The sequence below is a fragment of the Stenella coeruleoalba genome, assembly GCF_951394435.1.
Source record: "Stenella coeruleoalba genome assembly, chromosome: 9".
In the NCBI taxonomy this organism is placed as follows: Eukaryota; Metazoa; Chordata; class Mammalia; order Artiodactyla; family Delphinidae; genus Stenella; species Stenella coeruleoalba.
The window spans coordinates 101942558-101961916 of NC_137155.1; the positions used below are offsets into that span (position 1 = coordinate 101942558).

Here is a 19359-nt window from a genome sequence, read left to right on the forward strand (position 1 = left end):
AATATACCCATGATGTAAAGGCTCTTACTGGCCCTTTTACATATAAAAACCCAGGCGTAGAGGGTACAGTGGCACAGTGAGTCAGTGGCAGAGCCAGCATCACCCCCAGGCGGCCCGGTTGCAGGGATGACTCTGCTAAGGGTGGGCGCGCTGCCTGTTTCTGCCGCTCTGGGCTTCTCTTGTCTGCATATTGACCTTTCTGTTCACCCCCGTCCTTCTTCAAAAGAATGAATGAGGAGCTCCAGGTCAAGAGGGCAGAGCAACTTTCTCTACTTTCAGGTGTTCTTAAGCCCCACCGATGAAACAAAATAAAATTTAACGCATAACCCACAAGGAGCAAAGAGAAGAAACATAAACAACAAAATTGTGAAAGTTGGAAAGCAAAGGGAGAGTGGGAAATGATGCAGTGCAAACATAAGACAGCTGAGTCCCACACCAAGCACTGACCTGGTTTCTCCTAACCCCTCCCCACCCGCCCCCGGAGTGGTCCTCAGCACACAAGGCACAGGCAGTGCTCAGTTTAGACCACATGGTGCTTCTCCTGGTTGGCTGTGGTCTCCACTCTGGTGGCTTAGCCCTCTAGAATATCACCTCTGATGAGAAGGCTTCGGCATGGGCCCCTCCAGCTGCTTTTGGAAAGTCGATGGATGGGCTGTGGAAGAAAAACAAGGGCCATTTGAAAATTAAGAAGCCATCAGAACCCCAGTTTTTCCTTGCCTACTCCCCTGAACACCAGAGGTTTATTTCTTGGCCAGCATAGAGCAGAGGCCCTCCAATAGAGGAACACTGGGACAGTCTAAGGTCTGAAACAGGGACGAAGTGTTGCTCACACTGGATGGAGAGACTTCCTTCTCTTTCCTTGTCCCAGACACGAGGCAGCTACGCTTCACCCACCGGGGTGGGGACTGAGGGATCCTTTCCAGAAGAAACTGACCAAGCCAGGTCCAGGGGATGCCGACCAGAGGAACCAAATGCCCCAGGCAAACCTTCCCTTCTCCGCAGCGCTTCCCATCAGCTCCTCAGCCCCAGGTTCCTAAATGTGGGCCCACGAGAAAGAACGTGATTGGACTGAAGAAACCTTCTCGCCTGAAAGATAGAAATCAAAGCAACAAACAGAAGCAGGTATTTTGGAGAAAAGAGGGATCATAAGAGGAGAAGCAAGTGTTAGGACAAAACCTCTTCTTAATATCCTCAGATAATATGTTACTCTCGTGAGACAGAACAGAACAATACGTACTATTTTGAATTTCAGAGAACAAAGAGCTCTTAGAAATGGAAAGATGATAGAGATGGGACTCAGCAGGGAAGTTTAGGGACACAGGTGAGGGCATTTTCCAGAAAACACAACAGAGGCAGACGAAGAGATATGAAAAGTGGAAAAGAAGGTTGAGATAACAGAAGATAGAGGAAAGACATGAAGATTTAGGGGCCCAGCTGAGAAATTTAGGAGCACATTTGGGAGTTAGCTAAATGTAATTTTTAATGATACAAATGAACTTATTTACAAAAGGGAAATAGATTCACAGACATAGAAAACAAACGTACGGTTACCAAAGGGCAAAGGTAAAAAACGGGAGGGATAAATTAGGAGTTTGGGATTAACACATAGTAGTGTGTACTACTATTTATAAAATAGACAAACAACAAAGACCTACTGTATAGCACAGGGAACTATACTCAATATCTTGTAATAACCTATAATGGAAAAGACTCTAAAAGAATATATATATGTGTACATACATCTGAATCACTTTGCTGGACACCTGAAACTAACACAACATTGTAAATCAACTGTATTTCAATAAAAAATTTTAAATAAATAAATAAATATAATTTTAAGCCCCTGTATCCACTGCATGTGGGAATCCCCTCTGCTTTCTTCCAGTTCACTCCCCTTCTACACAGCATCACGTCTCACCACATCCTTTCATGGGTTAAACTCATCCTGGAGCCCTGTTGGCTACTAACCATGGAGCACAGCTCCGGAGCCAGGGCCACTTGAGTAGGAAAAATCCAGGCCGCACGGCCCAGTCCTAACTGTGTCAGGTGCCGCCCAGGTGGGCCTGACTGTGGGCAGGCTGCTGGATTCCCTTCTCAGAGGAATGGCTCTTCTCTCTGCAAACTCAGCAACGGGAGTCACCCTCTGCTCGCCTCTGGGCTCGGCCTTCACGGTTTACACATGGGCAGCCCGAGGGCACCGGGTGAGTGACGCCCTGAAGCCCCAGGGGGCTGGACGAGTGTCTGAGAGTTGGAACCTCCTCCCAGGGCCTCCTCCCGCAAAACACACCTTGGAATAACAAGATTGTTTCAGGCCTGGTTCTCAAAAGAAGCCCTAGATTAGATAAAATGTCTGTGTTAAGCCTTTGAACTTGAAAGGGATGACAGACCAGATGGAGGGGCGAGTCTGTGATCAGCGGAGGAGGAGGTGGCGTCCTGGAACCAGCAGTGGAATCTTACAGAACAGAAAGAAGTTTCTCTGCAGGCTTCAGACATGTGGGCTGCTACTTCAGCCGAGCGTGGGGATGCTGAGGAGAGATGCAAAGGAGCTGGAACTCGTCTTCACCTGGGCCCTGCTTTGCTGATTAGTGTAGAATCTGAATCGTTCCTGCTCCAAAGATAATTTTTCCTCTCTGTGTTCGGTACCGTTCTGCTTTCTCATTTGTTGCTTTTCATTCCCTACCTGACCTGTTGGAGATTTAATGTTGTCTGGCTTCTCTGGGTTGTGCTTTATTGTTATTATTATTATTATCAATATACACAGTTCAATTGGTTTAAAATAATTCCGCAACGGGCCTCATCGGTGTCTTCAGATAACAGACCCAGCTCTCGGTCAGGAGCAACGTTCATCGGGGCCATGCGTACAGATCCCGGGAGCCCTGCCCCTACATGCATGTAGAACATGTGTGTGGTCAGGTCCTCAGGACTACACAGAGGTGCCGTGGCCACCCAGCCTTCCCAGGTGTTCATTCCAAGAGCCAGGGCCAGCCCACGCCATCAGTGTGTGATTCACTGCCATCAGTGAGATGCAGGGGTATTTAGCTGGGCCAGTTCTCAAGCTTTGGTTTATTTTGAAAACACCTGGAGAGCTAATAAGAATGCATATTTCTAGGATCTCTCCAGAATGAGGTATATTAGGTATGATTCGGTCAGATTTGGTGGGGCGGGGCAGGGGGCAGAAAACCCAAAATAACAAAGGCTTTTACAAAGTAGAACTTGTTTTCTCGCACGTGAAAGTGCAGAGATGGGTGCCCGGCTGGTGCCCAGGGACCCCGGCTGCCATGTTGCCGCCCCAGCCTGGTGGCTTCCACATCGCGTCTCTTGGTGGCTGCTCCTGGTCTAGCGATCACGTAGGACTCTCGGCCAGCAGGAAAGGACCAAGAGGAGAAGAGCATGCCTTCGTGCCCGTGGCCAGGGCCAGCTGTTGAGGGCCCAGGAGGGATTTTTTGAGGACAAAAAATGGGGAAAGGGTGACAACCCACTCTGCACAGCACACAGGGATGGAGACCAGGAATCTGCCTCTTTCAGCAGCTTCCTCAGTAATCACGATGCAGGGGTCTCTGGACCCGCTGCAGAAGCACTAACCAGCTCACCTGTACTCACAGCCACACACCAGCCTTTAGCCTGCTGAGCAGAATGCCAACAGTGCCTTACATAAAAAGACGAATTTATCTTCAGCACCACCCAGGAAGTAAGTTTCATCGTCCTCATTACAAATGATTCCAATGACTTCTCCCAAATATTTGACAACTCAGATACCAACGTCTAACACATAGGTAGGTAAGGTAGGAAAGAGTAAAAGGAGGCATTCAGAGAGAGAAGGGGACGGGGAGGAGAGGGGAAGAGAGCGGATGCAGGGGAAGAAGAGCAGGGGCGAGAAAGAGGTGTCATTCCAGAGCGGCTGGGGGACGCCTCCAGCGTCCGGCTCCTGACGGCCCACGCCCTGTCCTGCGCAGGGCACTGCGGCTCATCTGTGTGGGGAGAAATACTTGGCCTTTGGGGAGTTCTCACCTTTCCTAACTGTCTCTGCCCGTTTAGAAGGGTCGGCTGGACCAGTGGGGAGGGAGGCTTTCCTTTTGTAGATGCGAGTCCAAGGTCTGTACCTTTCAAATGACACCATGAAGATCACTTTGTCCCAACCATCTTAACTGCCCCCCATGCAATATGTTGTTCTTATTTTCCATGTACTCATGTTGGAAGTTCCAGTTACTATGACTGAATATCAAACTACCCCAAAACTTGGGGGTTTAAATCTGACATTTACTGGGCTCACAAGTCTGCCGTTTGCACGGGGCTGGGGCGACCAGCGCGTCTCTGCTTTGCGCTGTGGTGTCAGCTGGGGCGGCTCCTCAGGAGGCTCGCTCCCTCCCGTGTCTGGTGGCGATGGCTGTCAGCTGAGACCTCGGCCGGGTCTGTCACCTAAAACACCTCGATGTGGTCTCTCCATGTGGCCTGGGCCCCCTGGCAACGTGGTGGCTGGTTCCACAGGCGAATTTCCCAAGAAAGAGAACCTGCGGCGTGCAGTACTGCCTTGTGACTCAGCCCCAGGAGTCTCATTTCTGCTGCATTCGACTCTGATGCAGTCAAAAGCACTGCCCAGTTTTAAGGATATAAACTCCATCTTTGGATGGAAAGTGCCAAGGTTTTGAAAAAGCATTTGGGACCAGAAATACTGTTGTGGCCATGTTGGGAAAACCCCATTTGCCACACAAGCTGAAAAGCTTTGCTCAGTTTTCTTTCTATGGTTTATATGGTTGTATTCAAAGTATATACGTATATATAATATGCATTTTTTAACTGCACCTGCACACTTTGTCCTAAAATTCAGATCTGGACTTTCTTGAAGACCGTGGACAGAGTGTACTGTAACAGAGCCCTGCTCTCATTGTATGAAAGGTAGGCTTCCTTATCTCAGCTTTCTGTAATCTTAGATGTAAGAAATATTTAAAGTTCCTTAATAAGTAAGACTCGTAGCCTCCCATCCAGATATGTACGGTCCACACTTAAATAGTATGACTTTTTACTGCCTAAACCATTCATGGCAAATCTCCCAACTGTCTACCATTTCTACTGAATATCCGATCTCTTCTTGGAAGAGATGCTTGAATGGAAAAATATAAATTGTTTATGGAAGCCTTTAAGAAATAGTAGAAACAAATGTCTTAAGCATAGGAATAGGAAAATGTGACTTTCTCCCCATATCTGTGATAATACTTGCTAGTGATAGCAAGAGTGTTTGGGACCCTGTGAATTCATGAGAGTTCATAATGAAATGGTAACTTCCAGAGTCCCCAAGTTTTAACACTCCAGTCTGCTCATTCTGCTTTTTTATTCTGTTGAAATGTTGGCAGTTTTTCAGCCTAGCTAATGTTTCATCAATTGCTAGATTCCAGAAACTTGAAGGGACCTTATCATTAATGAACCCCATCTTATTCCAAGACTTCATAGAACCGTTCGTGCTCTTTAGGGAAATTCCGCACACGATGTGCATTTCCTCCTCAAACACTTTGAGCTGATAAAGGGGTATCGACCGCCCTGCTTCCTCCTGAACAGAATGGGGATAAGCGACTCTCAGGAGTCACTGACTCAGTGGTGAGCAGCTCCCTCCAGACCCTCGTCTCCATCACACGCTGCCTTGCTGTGCTGTGTGCAACCGATTTTCATCCATCAACTACAAGGGTTGGTCTTCGGTACCAACTTTGCTTCTAAACCATGGAAGAAAGCTTTCAAATCGCTGAGGAGTTTTAAGGTTTTGATTACTTGTCTTTTACACCATTTATGTTCGCTGAAACCACATCTTGGATAAAAGAGTTCCGAGCAATTTGTTCTCTGGAACAATGATAGCAGATTCTCCCAAAGTTGGAGATTATGCCCATGAGTTGGCAGAGAGGGTGAAAAGGCAGCAGGAAAGGACAGAGAGGAAATGCAGACCCTCTGAGTGGAAGAAAGGCAGAGAGCACTGTTGTGAATTGGCTACGCTCATGTCGATCCACTTCCTTAAAGAGCTTCTCCTGTTCCTCTCAAAATTCCTGTTTTCCCCAGTCTACAAGGCTGGGATCTCATTTCACTCCTGACACAGACTGAGAAGCAATCACCGACTTCCTTGAAGCCTGTGTTTCCAGGCAGCCCTTCTTCAGTTGTTTTTTTCTGTCCTGGGACTTTACTAAAAGGCAGGAACAAAAAAGCCCTTAAAATGATCAAACACTTTTTTTTAAATTTTATTGAAGTATATAGTTGATTTACAATGTTGTGTTAATTTCTGCTGTATAGCAAAGTGACTCAGTTATACACATATATATTCTTTTCCGTTATGGTTTATTATATGATATTGAATATAGTTCCCTGTGCTATATGGTAGGACCTTGCTGTTTATCCATTCTATATATAATAGCTTACATCTGCTCATCCCAAACTCCCAGTCCATCCCTCCCCGACTCCCACCCTCTTTGGCAACCACAAGTCTGTTCTCTATGTCTGTGAGTCTGTTTCTGTTTTGTAGATAATTTCATTTGTGTTGTATATTAGATTCCACATGTAAGTGATATCATGTGGTATTTGTCTTTCCCTTTCTTACTTCACTTAGTATGATAATCTCTAGGTCCATCCATGTTGCTGCAAATGGCATTATTTCCTTCTTTTTATGCTTGAGTAATATTCCATTGTAGACATACACCACATCTTCTTTATCCATTCATCTTGTCAATGGACATTTAAGTTGTTTCCATGTCGTGGCTATTGTAAATAGTGCTGCATGTATCTTTTCAAATTAGAGTTTTTGTCTTTTCTGGATATATGCACAGGAGTGGGATTGCTGGATCATATGCAACTCTATTTTTAGTTTTTTGAGGAACCTTCATACTGTTTTCCATAGTCGTTGCACCAATTTACATTCCCGCCAACAATATAGGAGGGCTCCCTTTTCTCCACACCCTTTGAAACATTTATTATTCATAGACTTTTTAATGATGACCATTCTGACTGGTGTGAGGTGGTACCTCACTGTAGTTTTGATTTGCATTTCTCTGATTATTAGCAATGTTGAGCATCTTTTCATGTGCCTATTGGCCATCTGTATGTCTTCTTCGGAGAAATGTCTATTTAGGTCTTCTGCCTGTTTTTCAATTGGGTTTTTTGTTGTTGTTGTTATTGAGTTGTATGCGCTGTTCATGTTTTGCAAATTAAGCCCTTGTCGGTCGCATCATTTGCAAATATTTCCTACCAGTCCATAGTTTGTCTTTTCGTTTTGTTAAATAGTTTCCTCTGTTGTGCAAAAGCTTTAAGTTTGATTAGGTACCATTTGTTTATTTTTGCTTTCCTTTCTATTGCTTTGGGAGACTGACCTAAGAAAACATTGATAAGATTTATGTCAGAGAATGTTTTGCCTATGCTCTCTTCTAGGAGTTTTATGCTGTCATGTATTATGTTTAAATCTTTAAGCCATTTTGAGTTATTTTTGTGCATGGTGTGAGGGTGTGTTCTAACTTCATTGATTTACATTCGGCTGTCCAACTTTCCCAGCACCACTTGCTGAAGAGACTGTCTTTTCTCCATTGTATATTCTTGCCTCCTTTGTCGTAGATTAATTGTCCAGAGGTATGTGGGTTTATTTCTGGGCTCTCTATTCTGTTCCATTGATCCATATGTCTGTTTTTATGCCAATGCCACACTGTCAAAAACTTGTTTTTTATGCTGTATGGTGTAAGGTGGAACCTCTAAGAAGGTAAACAAATAGGTGGAAGAAAGCCGAGTGTGACATTGATCATTACAGAGGAGTTAACTCAGATGCCCAGGCTGGCACAGCTCACTGTGAACCCAAAGGGTATCTACACTGGCACCCCACCTGCACAAGATTACCTGAACCCAAAGGTGCCTGAGAGTGCCGAGAGCTTTAGACCACACAGACTTTGGCAAAACCTTGAACAAATGAATTATGCCCACCTCTCCCATCTCCCACCATCAGCAGCAGTAACATCATAGCAGTCACACCTCTGCCCTGATTTCCAGGACCCAGGTGCTAGACCTGCTCACTTAAACCTCACAGTAACCCCATGGGAAATGACCCCATCTCACAGAGGAGAAAATAGAAGCTCAGAAAGGTTAAAGGCCACACAGCTTGTAAGTGGAGATATTGGAATTCCAACCCATGTCTGAATCCAAAGGCCTCATTCTCTCCTACTCAAAACAGCACAGAGTTAAGGCATTGCTTCCAAAGAGCCCCTTTTGTAATTTCACCTGAGAGCATGTGACATGTGTCATCACATTGACTGCATGTCTACTCTGAGAGAGCAGCGCCTGGAGGAAAGGGACCAAGAAGAGGCATGTGGTGATGTAGGAAAAAAGAAGATGGAAAGTTCTGGGTTGTGCAAGCCGTGTCGAGTGAGCAGCCTTATGCGGCACCATCGGGGGTGGGGGGGACCTTCTCTGAGCAGCAGAGGGTGATGCCGAAAACTTACCCTTTGTGCACTGGTGCCAAATCGAATCTCGGAGACAGAGTTGTGGGTGAAGTAGAGAAGAACAGCTTTATTGCTTTGCCAGGCAAAGGGGGACACAGCAGGCTTGGGCCTCTCAAAACCGTGTGCCCCAGCCTGGGAGGATTTGGTGAGGAGTTTTATAGCATTGGGTTAAAGGTAGGGTTGCTGATAAGGATCGGGGTGTGTGCAGGGCCTGTGCTCCTTTAATCTGGCCTCAGGGGGTCTCCTGATGAGCTTCTCTGGTTCGCAAGTTCATCAAGCTGTGACCTTCTCTGGAATGAAGACCGCTTCATCAAGTAGTTAACATCTTCTATTTGTTGGGGGTTTAGTTCTGTAGAAGAGCTCAAAGATATTGTTATGTGTATCCCTTGAGGGGAACCAGGACCTGCCCCAAGGCTGCACTACTGTCTTGTAGCTGCTCCTCCCTTGTATTCTGCACCCCCTCCCTTCCCTGATTAGCAACTGTTTGAATCTGCCCTTTGGAACTCAGGGAAGGTCATGGAGGCTGGAATCTGTTCCCCACAAACAAGAAACAGGGGACACAGAAAGGCTTTCGTGCCCAGGAGCCCCATAGGATCCTGCTTGGTTTCAAGGAGAGGGCTTTCTGGAGGGATTGGAGGCCAAGCTGAGAGGCACCCAGAACCTAGCTGGTTAATTTTGACCAGGGCTGGCTCCTTTAGTTTGGTTAACCAAGCACGCACTCGTCCCTGGGTGTGGTGGGGCAAAGGACAGCGGGTGGCCTCCTTAGTCCTGCAGGCTTCTCTCCACTTCCTTCCAGTGCGTCAGCCTGTGGGCTCAGGCTTGCTGCTGCTGTTGCCATCTTTGAGATCATCCACCCTTTCCAGGGAGGAGGCATGGGAATTCCAATTCAGGGAACGCATCTGGAGGAAACATTAGAGCATGAAGCCTTGGCACTAGGTCCTTAGCTGAACAGAAATAACCTTGAACCTAGATTCTGCACATGAGGCTTGATGCCCTGGAGCAGACACAGTGAGGGCTCCTCCTCCCTTTCCCCCTCCCACTCCGCCTTCCCCTGTCTTTCCTCCTCCCCCCTCCCCCCTCCTCTCCTCCCCTCTTCCTTTTTTCCCTCCTCCCACTTCTCTCCCTCGTCCTTTTCCTCCTCTTTTCCGTTCTTCCTGTTTTCCTCCTCTTCTTCTTCTTTCCTTTCTCTTACCCCTCCCCCTCCCTCTCTTCCTACCCCCTTCCTCCTCCTGCCCTCCCCCTCCTCCTCTCCCCTTCCCACTTCCTGTCCCAGCTTTATTGAGCTGTAACTCACATACTATACAACTCATCCATGTGAATTGTATGATTCAGTGGTATTTTGTGTATTCCCAGAGTTGTGCAGCCGTCACCTCCATCAGCTGTAGAATGCTTCCTCACCCCCAGAATACACTTCAAGACTTGGCTAAGGCTCCGGACCCCTCTCCACCCCTCCCCACCTCCTCCTTGAACAGGTCTAGACACTGGGTATACAGTGACAAATAAGACACAAGTCCCCTTTTATTTAAAAAAAAATCTTTCTGCGTGACTTTCTTTAGTACTTGTAGTTGTGACCATGTATGTTAAAGTATCCCTGTAGATGGGGTGGGGGATAAATCATGAATGTTTCAGAGCAAGCCTCCCGAGTCACTCTTTCCGTGGGTAGAGCATCTCTGCCTCAAAAGTTCTATATCCAGATCCTTCACGAGGAAAGGAACTTCTGATACACCATAGACATAGAAACATCTTAAAATGAATAGTAGGTTATGTACTCAAATGTTGGCCAATCAGGAAGGGTTTTTGCCTATAAGGATTCCTGCCCTCAAGAATTTAACTGTGTAATTTAAGATATACATAAAAAAATGATAATGCAAATCTTTAAGTGCTGTATCAGCTTACAGTATTACTGACCATCAACAACGGTGATTAGACTAGATCCCATTTGTTCATCCATCCATCCATTTATTCATTATTCAGTCAATACATATGGATATCTGCAATGTGTCAGACACTATTCCAGGACTAGGAGTGTATCTTATATTTTTATATTACCCACCATGCAAAGCACATAGGAAGACTCAGAAAACACTTATCATTTAATATTGAAAATGATATTTTGGGGGACTTCCCTGGTGGCCCAGTGGTTAAGACTCCACGCCCCACTGCAGGGGGGCACGGGTTCAATCCCTGGTTGGGGAACTAAGATCCCGCATGCTGCACAGTGCGGCCAAAAAAAAGAGAAAATTCTATTTTTTGATGTCTTTCGCCACAAAAGTTTAGGAGCCAAAAAAGTAATTTTTTGCTTTTCTTTTCCAAATGCTGTTTTTTGGGGGAAGCTTTTCGATCCCCTGAACTAGCCTCAGAAGATAAATGAGTAAACTTCACTACATTAATATACTTTTCAAAATTCATCATGATTTATGCCCTATTTCATTTATTGCTCAAATAAGCAAAATGAGAACTGATTGCATGATTATTTTCAGATGTAATAAGTCCAGACAATTTTATTCTTCCTTAATCATTTTTTTTTTTTTTACCAATCCATCTTCATCCTGGAGATGATTCATCATAGAGCTTACCATAGATTCTTTAAAATAAATAAGTAAATAAAAAGACAGAAAAATGGGGGGAGGGCACCAACCAACCCCAAAATAAATACACAGCTTCATGCATTTTCTTATTCTCTCTCTCTCTCACACGCACACACACATACACACACACGCGCACACACACACACACCCTTCAGAATAATCCAGTCCATGATGGAAAATCATTTGATGACAATGAACCAGGTCTTGGGCTCCAGGCAGAGAGCACTGCGAGTGGTCCTCCACGTGTGAAGTCGGCATCCAGGCCCCTCTGATGGAGAAGCTTCCTCCACAGGGAGCCACATGAAAGCACAGAGGTCAGCAGATAAAGCTTCCTTGGGTTTACTTTGGTCTCTCTGAGGGTCTTTCTACTTCGTTCCTCAGTCAGTTGGAGAATTTTTTTCCCTTTGACCAAAACAGGAGATTAATCTTCAAACAAAAGTTGATCAGCTCTGTGTCCTTGAGCATATCACTTACCACTCAGGGTTTCAGTTTCCCTGAGAAATGGAAGGTTGTTAGTTTCCTAGGGCTGCAGTAACAAATCACCACAAACCCAGTGGCTTAAAACAACAGAAATTTATTTTCTCCCAGTTCTGGAAGCCAGAGGTCTGAAATCAGGTGTCAGCGAGGTCCTGCTCCGTCTGACACCGGTAGGGGCCCCGTCGCACCTCCTCCAGCTTCTGGAGGATGCACTCAGTCCTCGGTGCTCCTGGATTTGGGCGCACCGCTCTGATCTCTGCTTCCATCATCACGTGGCCTCTCACTCTGTGTCTTTTCTTCTTCTTATGAAGACTCCAGCTGCTGGATTTGGGTTAGCCTCCCCTCCTTTTCAAGAATGACCTTATTTTAATGTGATGACGGCTGCCAAGACCCTGTTTGCAAATAAGTTCTTATTCACAGGTACTGTGTGTCAGGACTCAGTATATCTTTCGTGGGGACAGAATTTGACCCGCAACATATAGCTTTGGCTACTTGACCTCTAAGATGCCTGCAGCAGGTTCCTAGTTTGCATGACTGGGGGGACCGTGGTGTCAGCACCAGAGGAGGGGGCAGAAGGGGCTTCGTTTCACTCACGTCAGCGCTGAGGACTAGTGGGATGTCTATGTGCAGACACCCTGTACGTCGACTGAGGTTTGGGGGGAGACCCAGGCTGGGGTGCAGTGTTGGTGCTCCTCAGAGTAGGAACTGAGGTTGACCGTGAAGGAATCACCAGGGTGGGGAGTGTGGAACGGGAGGAGAAGGTGCGGCTGGTGGAACCCAGGACACTCACTCTGAAGGAGTAGGCAGAGGAAGAAGAGGCCACGGAAGGAGAATTTGGCAACTTGATGGTGATGGGAGATCTCAAGAGCAGCTTCAGCCCCTCAGTGAGACGGAAGCCACATTCCACTAGGTTGAGGATGGGGTCGGAGGTCAGAAAATGGCCCCGAATGGGACCTACTACCCACTGAGGTCCAGGAAAGAAGGCAAGGGGGTGGATCGTAAGTGGATGGAGATGCCGCGTCAGGTTAGGTGTGTTTTGTTTGTTCCTGCATTACGCGTCTTTTGTACATAGATGGGAAGGTGCCCCCGTGGAAAGGAGTAAGAAGGAGGAGAGGATGAAGGTAGAAAGTGCAGATGGAGCAAGTCCTAGGGAGGCTGGGGCTGCATAAACGTGACTCCACAGAAAAGGGAGCTCCTATACTGGGTGGGAGTGGAGAACAGTGTGGAGGGGCCTCAGAAAACTGAAAATAGAGCTACCGTAGGATCCAGCAATCCCACGCCTGGGCATATATCCGGACAAAAATTATAATTTAAAAAGACACATGCACCCCTATGTTCAGAGCAGTGCTATTCACAATTGCCAAGACATGGAAGCAACCTAAATGTCCATCAACAGATGAATGGATAAAGAAGATGTGGTACATATATACAGTGGAATATTACTCAGCCATAAAAAAGAATGAAATAATGCCATTTGCAGCAACATGGATGGACCTAGAGGCTATCATACTAAGTGAAGTCAGACAGAGAAAGACAAATACCATAGGATATCACTTATATGTGGAATCTAAAATATGACACAAATGAACATATCTGTGAAAAGAAACAGACTCACAGACATAGAGAACAGACTTGTAGTTGCCAACGGGGGTGGAGTGGGGGAGGGATGATTGGGAGTTTGGGATGAGCAGATGCGAACTATTATCTGTAGGACGGATAAACAACAAGGCCCTACTGTAGAGCACAGGGAACCATATTCAGTATCCTGTGATAAACCATCATAGAAAAGAATACGAAAAAGAAAATGTAAATATATGTATAACTGAATCACTTTGCTATACAGCAGAAATTAACACGACATTGTATATCAACTATACTTTAATAAAATAAATTTTTTTAAAAAGTTACCTACAAAAACACACACAGGAACCTTAAATGCATATTGCTAAGTGAAAGAAGCCAATCTGAAGAGGCTACACTCTGTATGATTCCAACTCGATGACATTCTAGAGAAGGCAAAACTATGGAGACAGTAAAAAAAATTCAGTGATTTCCAGGGGCTGTAGGGGGCAGGGGGAAGGATGAGTAGGTGGAGCACAGGGGATTCGTACAGCAGGGAGACTCTTCTGACCCTACGACTGTGGATACATGACATTCATTGTACATTTGTCAAGACCCCCAGAGCACACGAGGCTGAGAGTGAACCCTAATGTAAACCAGAGAATTTAGTTAATAATAATGTATTGATATTGGTGCATCAGTTGTCACAAATGTACCACACTAGTGCAAGAAGTTCATAGGTCGGGAAACTGATGCCAGGAGAGAGGGGACATATGGGAACTCTGTAGTTTCTGCTCAGTTTTCCTGTAAACCTACAACTGCCCTGGAAAATAAGTGTTAATTTTCAAAAATAACTAATAACTAATAAAAATAAATAATAAAGGTTTACCAAGAAGGTAAGTGGGAAGGAAAGGATTTGATGGTTCTAGGCTGGAATGGAAAAGGAGGTACAGAGGAGGAGCTGGCTTAGACAGGAGAGGGGATGCCTCATCCTCGGACACTGGAGTGAGGATGGACAGGTACCTACATGTGTGGGCAGAGGGGACACCACTGCCTCTGGTAGCAGGGAGCTGGGGTGCCAGCTGAGCCTTCCTGGAAGCAAAGGCTGAACCTACATTAAGAGTGAGGCCTATGAAAGACCAAAGGGCAGCAGCAGGATTGGGAGGAAAAAGCTTCAGGCCGCAAGGCAAACATGGCAGCTGCAAGGCTGGGAAAAGGAGAAGAAGCCGGATTGGGCCTCAGACTCCTGCATGTCTGACCACCTGGGACAACGCAATGGGGAGCTCAGAGCAAAGACTGTCCATCGAGGACCCTGCACTGGGTGAAAGTATCAGGCTCCAGTGCCCCGGCCATGGTCGATCGTGGGCCGGGGGCTGCCCAAGGTGAGCATGGCCTTGCTTGAAAGCTGAAGCCGACTCCTGATGTGAGCAGCTGGGAGCCGAGCCACAGGTTCTTCCTGGAAGGTGATCAGAACCGGGGGCCCCTTCCTGTCTGCCCCACAGGTGGGCCTCTGCTCAGAGGCAGTAGATAAAAGGGGATGTGAAGAGAGCAGCAAAAGATTGGAGTTGTTGTTGAGAAGAACATGCCCACCCAAGACTTGGTTGTAAGGACGATGATGGGAAGGGTTGGAGACTCCAGCTGGCTCCGTGCTTTTCTCTGCTGCTTCCAATGGTCTATGGAGGAGGTAGATTGAACATAAAGCCAAGTTGGGTGTTTGCTAGGCTTGTGAGAGGGGAGCCATTCAGTGGGAGATTTGAGCAGAGGATGAATGACCATCAAGTGGATCATTGGAGGGGGAGTTGGAAGAGATAAGGCTGAAAGGCGCTTTTAACATGAAAGCAAAATAATCCGACCCAGTCGCAGGCAGATGCCCAAACACAGGCTTATTTCATAGAAACAAATGAGGAAGACATGGTTGAGAGCTGACTTCTCTATACCCAAGTTCCCACCTAATACAGAAGCGTAGGACATGCGCTGGCTTGCTGGGTCCTGTGGAGTAAATTTGTCCCTATAGATGGTAGATGATTGTGCCTCTGGTTAGAATTACACCTAGATAGTGGTGCATGGTTGACTTGAGTATTTACCAGTTTACCCATGAGTAAACAAACAGGCATTTTTCAAATATCTACTAGGTAAGCGCTGTGCTACCTGGTTTCAGTATCTATCATGTAATACAGTATACTATTGAGTCATGTGATCTGTGGTCACGTGTGATCAGCCCCAGCGCATGCTCTGTGCCTCGGGAAGCTGGCACTCGGCCGCTAGACTTCTGATCCCCAGTCTGTGGTTCTTCCTGTTACTGTGCTGCCTCCACACTGGGGACACTCGTCTGATGTATTGGTGATGAGCAGAGGGAAATGTGCATTGTCTCTAGAGAGGGTGTAAAGGTCTCCTGTGTGCAAGGGAGCAGAGGTCATAAAGCTGGAAGGTGTGCATGGCTGCGTGCTCACCCAACCTTCTGAGACACTTGATCCACTGGAGGTACCCTTTCCAGGTAGCATTTATGGAAATTGACACTCGTTAGATTAAAGAGAAGTTAGTCTGCTGTTCCTGAATATACTAGACACCTGCTAGAAACCATAATCTAACAAACTGAATTTCAATACTAAGTAAGGCTGTTCCTTTCTGATCTCTTACCCTGTCCTCTGTGCTTGGAAAATTCTAAATCAACTCAGGCCAGGTGAATTCATTAGACCTTCAAACCTGCAAAAGGTCTTTTACTCAGGGCCGCCCCCATAATCCCTCCATCCTTACTTATTTGCTTATGCAAATGTGTGTGTTGAGTGCTGATACTGTCTAGATATGGAAGTAATTTTTTTTTTCAATTCAATATCGAGATTACAGTATGTTGGGAGGAGAATTCTCTAACTGTTCTTTATTTCCTATAATAATGTTTATGACCAATGAGACATAAGCTATTAAAATTCTTTGGAATTTTTTAGCTTTCTATTTTGAAGAATTTTGGGTGAAGAAAAGTTGCAAAAATAGTACAAAGAATTCTCTTCTATTCCTCAACCCACTTCTCCTACTGTCAGTGTATTTTATAATGACAAGAACAGAAAATTAACATTGGTACAATATTATTCACTCAATTACAAACCTTATTTGCATTTGCCCAGTTTTTCTACCAGTGTCCTTTTTCTGTCTCAGGATCCCACATTCCTGTAGATGTTACTTCCCCTCAGTCCCCTCCAGGCTATGACGTTTCCTCAGTCTTTCCTTGTCTTTCATGGAAAGAAAGATCACTTTCGAAGATCACAGGTCAGCTGTTTTGGTGAGCGCCTCCATTTGGGTCTGTCTGAAGTTTTCTCATGATTGGAGTAAGGCGATGCATTTTTGGCAAAAATACTGTTACCGAGCCACCCAAGTTGGTCCCCAACAGGGGTCTCCTGCGTGGTGTCGCTGGAGCCAGCAGGAGGGGACGGAGCTCAGTTCACAGGCAAAGGGAAGCTTTGCTCTCTGAGCGAGAACAGCTTGGGCTCTAGAGCACGCGCTCTCCCGCCAGGCCGGGGCGGGGCTGCTCTATAGGGTCTGGCCGGGGTTCTCGGGGGCGGGGCAGCCGCGCCGCTCACGCTCCAGATCGCAAAGTGCCGGGCGCAGCGGTTCTGCACACGGCCCGCTGCCGCCATCTTGAATCGCGGTGTTGTGAGCGGCGTCCGTGCACAGGGCCCTGAGCCGAGGTGTCGGGCGCAGCCGTTTTGCGTCAGAAACTCTGGTCTGAGCGGGCGAGGCCTCTGCACGCGACCCGCTGTGAGCAAGTGGAACTAGACTAAGCACAGAGGAAGGAAAGGTTAGACTTATTACCCAGATTCTGTTTTCATTCTCCGGGAGTCATTGACGGGGTTTGCCGGTGACGATACCATATGTAGGATGTTGTCTCTCAGTGCATCTTGCTAAAGGTTCGTGATGTTGATGTGTTTCACTTCTGGGGGTGTTGAGCGGATCTCCGGGTTGAGTTGCTGTCTGCCAGGCTTCTCCCTGCACAGTTGCCATCTTCTTCCCCTTTGTGGTTGGTAAGTATCCTGCGACTGTGCAGATCTTGTTTCTCTTCAGACTTTCACCCACTGATTTTAGCATATCTCGGTGGATCTTGTCTGCCGGGTTCATCGCTGTGGTGTCCGACCAAGGGTGATGCTCCGACCTTCTCCCCTTGGAATTGATTGGAATTGATGGATTGGAATTCTCTTGTGAGGAAGAGTTGGCTCTCCCCCCACTTAGTTATATATTGGATTATTTATTTATATTAGTAAGGATTCATGGATATTTGTTTTATTCTATGGGTTAATCCAGTATTATCATTAATTATTTTTTTTGCTCAAATTATTCCAGCTTTGGCCGTGAGAGATCCCTGTAGGTGAGGTTCTGCCTTCTGTTAACAAGCTCTACCTTTTTTGAGTATTTCCTTACTTTCTGGCCCATAAGATGTTTCAGAATCATCCTGCATTTTTCTTGTTCTAGCCTGCATAAATTTCTTCTCCTAGGAGCACTATTTTATTTATTTATTTTTTAATTGGAAGATGGTGCTGAGAGAGCAACATATGAGCCCCCTGGGTGGGCTCGTTGTTATTGGTGGTTATTAGATCTGGTCTTCTCTATGAACAGAGCAAGGACATGTATGTATGTGTACTAACCTGTGGACTCACATATCTGGATTTTGGATCTATATGTATGTGTGTGGATGTATAGGTGAGAAATGATATCAGTGTAGTTTCAATTTGTATTTCTCTAATTTTGCCTGTGTTTGAGTACTTTTTAATACATTTGAGGACCATTTTTCTATATTTGTGAATTATCTGTTCATGTGTTTTTCTTATTTTTTTGTTTTGGTCTTTTATAACCTCCATATTTTAGAGTTATTTATGTAATAGGGATATTAGCCATTTTTCCATGGTATTTGTTATTAATATTTTTTTCCAATTTTCTATTGTTTGTGGGCTTTTTGTCATGCAAAAATTTTTTAATTTTTATGTAAGTTTACCCCTCTTTTATCACTTCTGGATTTTGAGTCATCCTTAGAAAGCCTTTCCCTCCACAAGGTTAGAGAGGAAATCACCTATGTTTACGAAAATACTTTGAAATATTAAAAACATACAAATGGTAGGATTTGTTAAAATCATTTGGAAGCTGGAATGTTAGACGCCCTTCCTCTTCTAACTGCCTGAGGACCAGCCTTCCCAGCCAACTCCTCTTGTCATGGTCACCCCCTACTCCGTACCTTATCACCCACCTTCAGGCTTCCCTGGTTTCTCCAGACCCATCTCCATGCCATCTAAAACTACCCTGGGGCTTTGCAGACTATCTTGTCTTCCCTGACACTTTTTACTCTGAAATGTATTCTGCCTTGCCCTGATAGTATTGTTAAACATTTACTTTAGAATTTTCTACTGATTTAAGCTCTGAATCAGCACATCCTTACCCATTTCACCTCCCTTCCCTTCTTGCTTCGTCTTGGTTCAAGCAACTCCTAAAATTCACCGTCTTTAAAATTCACCAAAGACCACTCAACCCTAGTCTCTCTGTAGATGAATGAGCACATTCATAGCTGTGTCCTCTGCACAAGAAGCACTGTAGCGGGGTGGTAGGGAGCTCCCCTGACAGAGTCTGGCCTCTCCAGCAGGACACAGGGAGAGGCAGCATCCGAAAGAAACACAGACGTCAGTCTTTGCTACACGTGAGCACAGTGGTAGCTACAGAATATGCTGAAATATGTAATATCCATAAAAGTGTTGTTTTCCTTCTCGTTATGACTTTTATTCATTATTACCTTTATTTAACTACATAGTCAGGATTTTTTTTAGCATGGTGTTTTGCATATCAGTAAATTAAGAATGAAAAGCGTAAGTGATGTTTGAAAGAAAAAACTCCTTCTCCCATGCTTCCTCTCACTCCCTCTCACCTCAGTGTCTCTCTGTCTCTCTGTCCCTCCCTCCCTCCCTTCTTATCAACACAAACCAAAGGGTGGACTCTGTCCTGAGACCACCGGTTTTAAAAGGTCAGAATGACCTGCTTGGGAAAAAACCTATCTGCCAGGAAAGCCAACGATGGAAATATGAGTTGTGGGGACTTACTGCATAGCTATGCATTTCCATTTTTAATTTTGACTGTTATGGATATTTTAAAAGCTGATCTACAGACCTCTCTGCATGTTCTCTCTTGATGAATATTTACTATTGAAGTTAAGCAGTGATGGACCTATTGCAGGTTCATGTAAATTTTATATGCATATATAAATATATATAAATATATAATTTTATCTATTTATCTGAAGAAATCTAATGGAGGCT

At 45.5% G+C, this 19359-nt stretch overlaps 1 protein-coding gene across 4 annotated transcripts in view; it reads left to right on the forward strand.

Moving 5' to 3' along the window:
* DPP6 (dipeptidyl peptidase like 6) overlaps nucleotides 1-19359 on the forward strand; it is a 767208-nt gene that overhangs the window by 540781 nt on the left and 207068 nt on the right. The window lies entirely within an intron of this gene.